Source organism: Larus michahellis, chromosome 2 (genome assembly GCF_964199755.1).
Source record: "Larus michahellis chromosome 2, bLarMic1.1, whole genome shotgun sequence".
Taxonomy (NCBI): Eukaryota; Metazoa; Chordata; class Aves; order Charadriiformes; family Laridae; genus Larus; species Larus michahellis.
Window position 1 is genome coordinate 20,961,335 of NC_133897.1, and position 8,744 is coordinate 20,970,078.

At 42.9% G+C, this 8,744-nt stretch overlaps 1 non-coding gene across 1 annotated transcript; it reads left to right on the forward strand.

Annotated features, from left to right (window-relative positions):
• Window positions 1–7,188: 7,188 nt before the first annotated feature.
• TRNAN-GUU (transfer RNA asparagine (anticodon GUU)) lies at window positions 7,189–7,262 on the forward strand. Its single transcript has one exon. It is a non-coding gene; the product is annotated as a tRNA-Asn (tRNA).
• The last annotated feature ends 1,482 nt before the right edge of the window (window positions 7,263–8,744 follow it).

Consider the following 8,744-nt stretch of genomic DNA (forward strand, 5'->3'; position numbering starts at 1 on the left):
TGTATATTAAACTCTCAGACCCCACAGTGTTCTGCAGGAGATTATCCAAGAAATGATAAATCCTCAGAAGGAGCCATCAAAGCATCATTGCCAGTTTGTAGACACTAAAAAGACCCTCACATCTCTTTCGCTGTCACTGCATTATTGATTAGCTTGCAAAATACTGAATCTTTATTGATGGCAAATATTTAGGGATGAAAAAGGAAACACTGTCCTCGAAGGTATTTGCAGTCCTCTCCTCTCTGTTAAAGAGATCTTTCTTCTCTTGTATTTCTCTGGCTGTCTTCTACCCATTATATGCTGCAGGCTGTTGTGTTCATCCAAGGGTACTGGCAAGAGGGGCAAATGGCTGTGTCACACTGCTGTGGCTGGTCGTCACCAAAAAACTGAAAGAGGCAAATGAAGGAGAGTGCTTAGGTAGAGATTGCTTGATTGGTTTTGCACACACATGCATTTGGACAGAAATTATAGGAAGAAAAACTCATTTCCTATTTGTTTACATTGAGATTAATTTGTATTTAAAAATTATTTTAATGGTCCATACAATCTAGGCCATGAGGTCCGAAACACTCCTGCCAAACATAGCACATAACTAGTTGATATTCTGTCCCATTAGACAACATAGCTGCTGAAATCCCAGCGAATTCTGTCTTGATATTCATAGGTTCTCCTAATCCAGTTATAGAAATACTCTGTGCAGATGGGCTAAAAGACAAGACCTGAGAAAAATTTTAACTTGTTGATCCATTCGGGTGAAATCTGAAAAGGGACTTTGCAAATGAAGAACAGTAAAGTACACAACAAAGCAATTCCCTGCAAATTCAGCAAGTTGCTTCTCTCTGTCCCTTCTCCAAGAAGTCCCTGCTTAGCTACATTGGCACATGCAGGTGGTTTCTGCCTGGTTAGTGTACAGTTAGTTCTCTGCCTGGTGCTTAAGCTGAAATCATTAACATGTGTCTTGTGTGTTACCTGAATGAAAGGCGAGTTCACGGGTTATTATTGCCCATTTTTTCTCTTTGCTCCTGCACTTCCCTGTTTCGATTACAAATCCCCCTCCAGGCACAAAGCAAGCTGGACACCTACAGTGCAGCTAAAGAGTTATTTGTTCCCTAGGTGGACACTAATGAATGACTGCAGTGCTGCCCTGAGTGAGGGGGTCCCCACTATTAAAAGTTTAATAGAAAGATCTGAGAAGCTGGGGGCCAAGAGGAGGAGGAGGGGACAGGGAGCTGTGAGTAACTCACTAAGTGCCTTCTCTGTTCCTTTGCTGTAGTGGAGATTATACCATCCATTAGGACAGGAGCAACTGGAGAGAGGTCAGTTCCCTCTGCGTCCTCCTTTTGCCTTCAGTCTCACTGCAAGCTGTTGAAGCTGCAAAAATGTGTTGGTTCCTTTCCACTGTAAAATCTCTGAAAGCAGCAGGAATATGGCCTGTCTGAAAAATGAAATAATTCAGACTTTCTTTCACTTTTCTGATTTTTTATCCTTTTATTTCCCTCCCACTCCTTTTTGTTCTCTTTTTTTACTCCCTAATCTGTCTCTCCCTTCTTTACTCTCCATACTCTTATCTTCCTCTACCTCATACTTTTCAAGACTTGGCATTAGGATAGGTATATTTAATTTGGGAGTTTAAAGGCTCTTTTTTTTTTTTAATTATTCTTTAAATATTCCAGCACCCACATGAATTCCTGTCTATGCTAAGCGATCATAAAATTTCATAGAACAATGGAAATAGAGTGTTCCTTATTTCAACCAAAGTAAGTATAAACCTCCTCAATTTTTGTCTCTCCCACTCAGTTGTAGGAGAGTGAGATCTAGCTTTAGTTTTGCTTTTAGTTTTTGATCTAGGCTCCGTTACCGTAACATCTGTGCATGTCTGAGACCGTATGAAGAAAAGGGATTGGTTATGAGAGAGAGAGAGAGGGAAGTATCCTTTAGTTTCTCTCTGCTGTGTGTTACCAAGAATATTCTAAATATCTCTTACATAATCCTTATAAGGAACAAGATGAACCTCTTGTATACCACTCCTTTTATAACTCCAAGAAAGAGGGTTTTTATTGCAGGTTCAGGCCACCAACGTGTTTGATATTCTGGGGTCCTGCAGGAAGCCACTCACATCGCAAGGAGCAGCAGGGGAACAGCATTAGAAGAAGCTTCCTTGCACCAGAGGTGTTTGAGAGAATTAGAATTCTGCCGGAGCTAACCATAAGCATAGGAATTCAAGTTTGTTTTCATGGTGGGATATCATAACCTCCCTCCATTTTGGCAATAGAGTTCTAGGATTAGAAGCCTCTGCTAATCTTTTGACAGCTGGTAATACATATAGCTGGAGAAACTAAAATATAATGGTTCTTTGGACCCCCTGTGTCGTCTTTCATACTGACCTCTTCTAGAAGGCAATGCAAGAACATTTTGAGCCTGTAAATGCATCCTGAAAAGAGCACCGATACCTGAATTTGATGCCTGATCTCTTTGAAACAGTCTGATTAAGAAAAGGCCTCCAGAAGTGGTGTTGCCCATACAACCTGTCAGCACAGGTTTCCTGAGATTACTGCCTGGCCGAGCATGTCGGATTCCTGTTTGGAAATATCTGGAGTGGATCCACAGAGCTTACCTGCGTCTTCCTTTCTCACTGCCTTTCCCTCAAACTTTAGTGTTCTGGCTGAATTATAGCAATTGGACAGATGTAAAGCTGACTTGTGTGATCACCTGCAAAATAACTTTTAGAACTGAGGTAGATGCTTTCCGGTAAGAATATTTCAAGGGACATCTGTTTTCCTAAGCATTGCAAGGATACTAAATTAGTGTTCTTCTCATTTTTCAACAAACAGTAGTTTTGAGCCTCTCTAAAATTTGCCCTTCACTTTTTTCCTTAAACTTAACCTATTTAAGAAAATACTTCTATACCTTGGTAGTAATCTGATTGCACTTGAAGTTAACACATGCTTTCATATTGCTCTGAATACAGTTGGTTTCCTGAACTAAGGCCTATGTTTAGAACTTAAATCTGAATCCTGGACTCCAGAAAATGCTAAAATAGGTTGCTGCTCCTGAAAACACAGGCTGGCAATTCCTCTGCTTTCCCATGTGTTCTGTAGGGACAACATTAAAGTTCATTTGCATAAGAATCATTCTTATTTTCATGGTATTCACTATTATTTTAAGAACTCTTAAGCATTCTTAGTAGGTGCAGTTCAAAAAACCTGCAAGGCCAGGAAATTTCTCCCTTTCTTACCATGACAATAAGAAGTGCTTGAGAGAAATAAGTGCTATGTGAGAAGCATCATTATTACTGTCCTCGGTGTTATGCTCACTTTTTATACCAGCAAAATTTTCTTGTTTTCACTTTTTTGAAGCAGTATCTTAAGATTATTTTTGTGTGTGTGTGTGTGGAAAGTATTAAACTGACTGCCATAATGATTGCACTCTTTTCCATAGCCACTCAGAACAGAAAGATTGCAGGAATTTGCAATGCAAAATTCCCTTTATGGTATGTCAGGTGAGATCTGAAGATCATTTCTGAATGTAGCCCTCTCTATTTGTTTTTGGTTTCTTTTTCCACAGCTGCAGACTATATTCCAAATTACTGATAATAGGAATGGCTGTTCTATAATTTTGTCACAAGTCACACCAAAACAACTTTTTGTCTCTCCTGAACATGAGGTAAGTGCACCTATATGTTTCCTGATGCAGAACCAGGCAGCCTACGTCATTTCCGTTTGGGTAAACATGGTTATGGAAGTTGGGAGAAAGGTTGACTTTTAGGTTACCCAGCAGTCTGCAATTAGCAGCATCCCAAGATGTCTGGATTTTTCCATCTAGGTACAGCCTTCTTTTGTGTGACTTGCATTTTAAGAGAAGCCAGAGCTAAGTGAACTGGAGAGGTCAATAAAATACTATTGTTCAGTCTTGTTCTTTGCCTTTAAGGTAAATTGATCCTATTTGCAGGGAGGTCCTTTCTCTTATAACACTCTTCTGATTTTACTGACAGACCCAAGAATAGAAGTGTTTAGTTCATAAAGTCTTTAAAAAATATGGTAGACCACTTTTGTATCCAAAAAATAGCAATTCTCTATACAAACAACTTAATAAAAAAATGTCCAAATGCATTTTATTTGAAGAATGAAAAGAACAAAAGTCTTGTAACTAATCAAGAAAAACTGTCTATACCTGCTTCTTCCAACATTTTGAATCCTTCTTCAGGAATAATACTTTGCATGGTTTGGTGCTTGCAGCTCCATAAAGAAAAGATTTTTCTCACAGAAATCTTATTCTCTGCTTTTAATAATTTCAATAGCAATGTTGAATTATATTAGCTGTCCATTTATTTTAATGTCCTGGTTCTGGTAAGGACCAGAATCGTATTTCAGAGTAAAACACGACAAAATCTTTGCGTGGTAAGCTGTGCACTTACAGACTTCTGTTACAAAGTAAGCAACCGGAAATACATTTGGGCAGAAACTGCGCAGCTGTTCTGTAATTTTTTGTGACTACGAATTTTTGTAGTTTGGGCTGAATTGTAACTCGAGAGTTGACAAATAGTTGACCATAGAATAATAAATAATGTAGGCGCATGTGCTTGTTGGGGGGTAAACGGTCCTTTCCTGTGAGAAATTGTAGAAATAGAGTAGTTAATAGGTAATTCTGTGATATAAGTGGGAAGACTCTTTTGTTTCTGCTGTATCCTAGTGGATTGATTTTAGGAACAGTTCTGGGCGAATAACTAGAATTATTTTTCTGAACAGAGGATGACTATATGGTTCATTATAAAACTCATAAAGAATACCCAGTTTCCCGCTCTGTCCTATATTAAGTTTCTCTGACATTCAGGATATATCTGAAGAAGGTCACAGATGTCATGGCAATGAACATTTAAGTTCATGGATCCCACAATAACAATAAAATAATGTTATAAAATATTTAAATATTCTCTAATATTTAAATCATATATTACATAGTACAATATTTTAATATAGAATACATTTATGTTTTTATAAAAATATAAAATAAAATATAACCCATAATCAGTGAATCCAACAGTGGTATTTAAATTATATACCCTAGATATTGGGAAAAAATTAAGCAGCTCCAGGTACGGTCCACAGGAAACAGCATATTGAGGAAGAGAGCTGTCCCAAAATAAAGAACAAAACACTGATAGGGAGGACGATTAATCTGAAGTAGCATCCCCTTCTGGTTTCTGAACACCTTAAACAGCATTTGGCCTTTTCTTTCTTCTGAAGATCCAGTCAGAAACCTTCTCCTAAGGGTAAACAGCTAATCTTTTCCATTTATGGAGTAGTGACAGACAATGTTGCTCTCCTGTGTGATGGCTCACTGGTTAGTGCTTCAGCAGCCAGCAGAAGTCATCCATGTTCTGATCTTTTGATCTGTGGGTTTCAAGCTGAAGAGGTAGCATTCCCTGTTGTGTATGTTCTTTTTATTATTTTTTTTACATTGTAAGACTTTAAATGAAAGACTCTGAGATTCAGTGAGGAGGAATGCTTAGAAGAAAGGTGCCAAGCGACTCTGTAGCCTCACCTGCTGCACTCTCACTGGCCCGACGTGTTGAATAGGTGGCCTTGGATGTCTAGTGCCAGGTCCTGTGTTTCTCTCAGACACCTCTAACTCAGAGCTTGTGCTCAGCATCAGCATAGCGACGTCCCTTTTTAGATCTGGCCTCTAGACACCGATTTTGAAAATAGTCAAGTTTACATTCATTAAAACTAATGACAATATTCTGTGTATAAAGTAAAGCATTGCAGGGCCCAAAATCCATGCCCAAATGTTCGTCAGTACTGGTCTATGGCTTAGGCCTTTGTTCAGACTGGAATCTTGCTGTTTACACTAAATACCCATTTGTTTGTGCATAAAATCATAGGACTGTTTGCTTGTCCTCCTGCACAGAGAAAATAGAAGTGGTCCAGTCTGAGAACTGATTCTTCTGACACTGAGAATGGGTCTGGGTAGGAAAGCATGCCGCAGTGGGCACGATGCCCCAAAAGCAATCTTAAAATAATTATTTTAATTACTGTTGAGGGCTTGCATATCTTGTCTTTCTCCTCCACGTTTTAAAAGATGTTGGTCAGTAAGGTACCAACAATATGCAATGGAAAAAATGAGCAGTACTGTGGTAATGCTGACATTTATGTAGCTCTCTTCAAAGTATTGGAAAAAATGGAAAAGCTGAGCTGTGGACAATAAATGGCCAGCTTAAAGTTACTCACTGGGCTGAGGAATGATGTCTTAGAGTGTTGAAGAGCAAGGTCTTCTGCAAAACATGAGAGCTGGAGTAACAGCTCTTACTCCTGCTGCTGCAGAATCTCTGGTTTCAGGAGTGAGCTGGGACTTCTTGATCTTGAGTGGGCAGCGACCAGGAGGTGCCCAGCATCTGCCTGGAAAGGAGCTAGTGCCCATCCTTGCGTGGTGGGTAGCATGTGCCTGCTCGACTCCAGTGGCTTCCAGCAGACAGAAGGGCCGTCGGGGCAGATACTCGTGGGGCCACAGGGAGAACATGAAGCAACTGATATTGTAAGACTGCAAAGAGGTTCAAACAGTATCAGTCTGTGAAAGAAAAGGGGAAAAGCATTTGCTCAGGTTTGGACGTGAAAATTTTGTACTTGGCGGAGCCATAGGTGTAAATTTATTGTAAGGTAATGTGTGATGCAAGTTTCGATAAAGTGATAATAGGAAGGTTAGCTTTTCTTCACTGTTGTTTTCAGCCACTTAGAAAGGTAGATATAATTTACCTACATACATGGAGAGGGATGCTGCCTGTTTTAAACAGTCCAACTGTTCTCTGCAGTCCCTTAAAATTACCTTTTAAAAATATTAATAGGACAATTTTGCAATGATATTTGTGAATTACATTGTAGCTTGCATGTGTAATGGATAAATTAGCAGCAGCTGAGAAAAAGCTGTTTTAATTCCGATTCGTTAATTTATTCCCCAGGAAAAGAACACTGCTGTGAGCAATGATTTTGGGAATTAGTCTTTCATATTGGCTAGAAAAAGAAAACCCGCCGTTTTCACTGTTCTTTCGGTCCTCTTTTAGCATTTCGCAAGGCTCATGGTTCAGGGGCCGGGTTTTGCACGCTCAGTTCGGGTACGCGGTGGCCCGCAGGTCGCCAGGACGCGGGCGAGGAGACAACAAACCAGGCATGCCGCAGCAGCTGTTTCACCGCGGCGGTCTCTGTGGCGCAATCGGTTAGCGCGTTCGGCTGTTAACCGAAAGGTTGGTGGTTCGAGCCCACCCAGGGACGGCTTTCGTTTTGGCCGCCTTTCCTCTCCCCGCGGGCCGGCCGTCGTTTTGTGCCTGCGCGGAGAGGGCGGATGCGCTGCGGGGGCAGCGGGGCCCTGGCGGGGAGCACCGGAGAGTCCCCCCCGGGCAGCGAACGCCTGCGCCGCTCACAGCGGCTGTCAGGAGAGGAGGCCTCGGGGCCGTGTCCCTGCGCGCCAGCCCCGGGGAGGGGCGCGGCACGGCACCCGCCGCGGGTCGTTCTCCTCACAGCGCCGGTGCGAGTACCCCGAGCGCTGTTGTCGGCGGGAGAGAAGGGGCCGCCGTCGCTGGCGGGGTCGAGAGTCTGCGGGAGTTTCTTTACCCCGTGTTCCCGCGGTGAGGGTATAGAGCAAAACACCTTATTTGAGCCGCGTGCTGATATTTAGCGATGATGCCGAGCGATCAGGGAGTGCTTCAGGAAGCTCTGCCTTTACGGCACTCCAGTATCTCCATCGGACAACCGGGGCTGGAGCCGAGGCGCGGGGGGGAGGAAAATGCCATTTGCGATAAGTGCGATTATAATTAATGTTGTGTACGACTGTCGCCGCTATCGCCACTGCTCGTGAGCGCAGGAGCCAACGCGCACAGAGGGCAGCTCCTCTCCCCGAAGGAGGAAGGCAGCGCGGTTTCCCGGCGCTCGCACCCGGCAGAAGCCTGTCCCGGGGTTTCCCCCCTGCGCCGCCGCCGGGCAGGACCGCGGCCCCTCCGGCGCGGGGCAGGCGGTGTCTCCAGGCCCGGGTCCCGCTGGCAGGCAGCGCTGCGTCTCCGGGCTCGCCCTGCCCGCCCGAAGCCGCTTTGCATAAATGAATGTTAAAAGCAATTACGTTGGGACCTTCGCCTAAACGTATCAATTAGGAGTTGGCACCTTGGCAGTATCTGAGCCCGTGAGCTGGTTCCAATGAGCCACGGTCGTGTGAGACACGGCTGCCTTCCAGACCAACTTCTGCGAAGTCTGCGAGGATCTATTTACAGTTCACAGAAAACAGAATTCATATTAAAAATGCCTCCTTCCCCAGTGAAGCTGCATTTCACACATCTTCCTTTTCAACTCGCCTGTTTCGAATAAAGGATATAGCCCTCTTAAAGGTCAGGCTATGCCATTGATTTGCCATTGACGACAAGATACGGCCCTCGCTAGCTAAGATACTGCAGAAAAGACGCGTATTTAGAAACACCGAAGAATCTTTTGAAAGTAATAAACCCTAAATCGTTGATGTGCTGTATCTGCAGCAGCTCCCTGGCATTTTTTTTTTTGTTCTATTACCCGCATCTTTTACATTTCGGTAAAACATTTTGAAAAACTGGCAGCCGTGTGCTTAGCATCAGGGTAGGTGTAGCTCGCTGCAGCACCTACCTATTATCGTTAGCAACACTTAACCCATAAATACCTCCTACTGATCACTAGAATTTTATTTTAACTAGAGTCATTTAGATAAATCCCCCTTTCTTGGTGTTTCCATGTTGT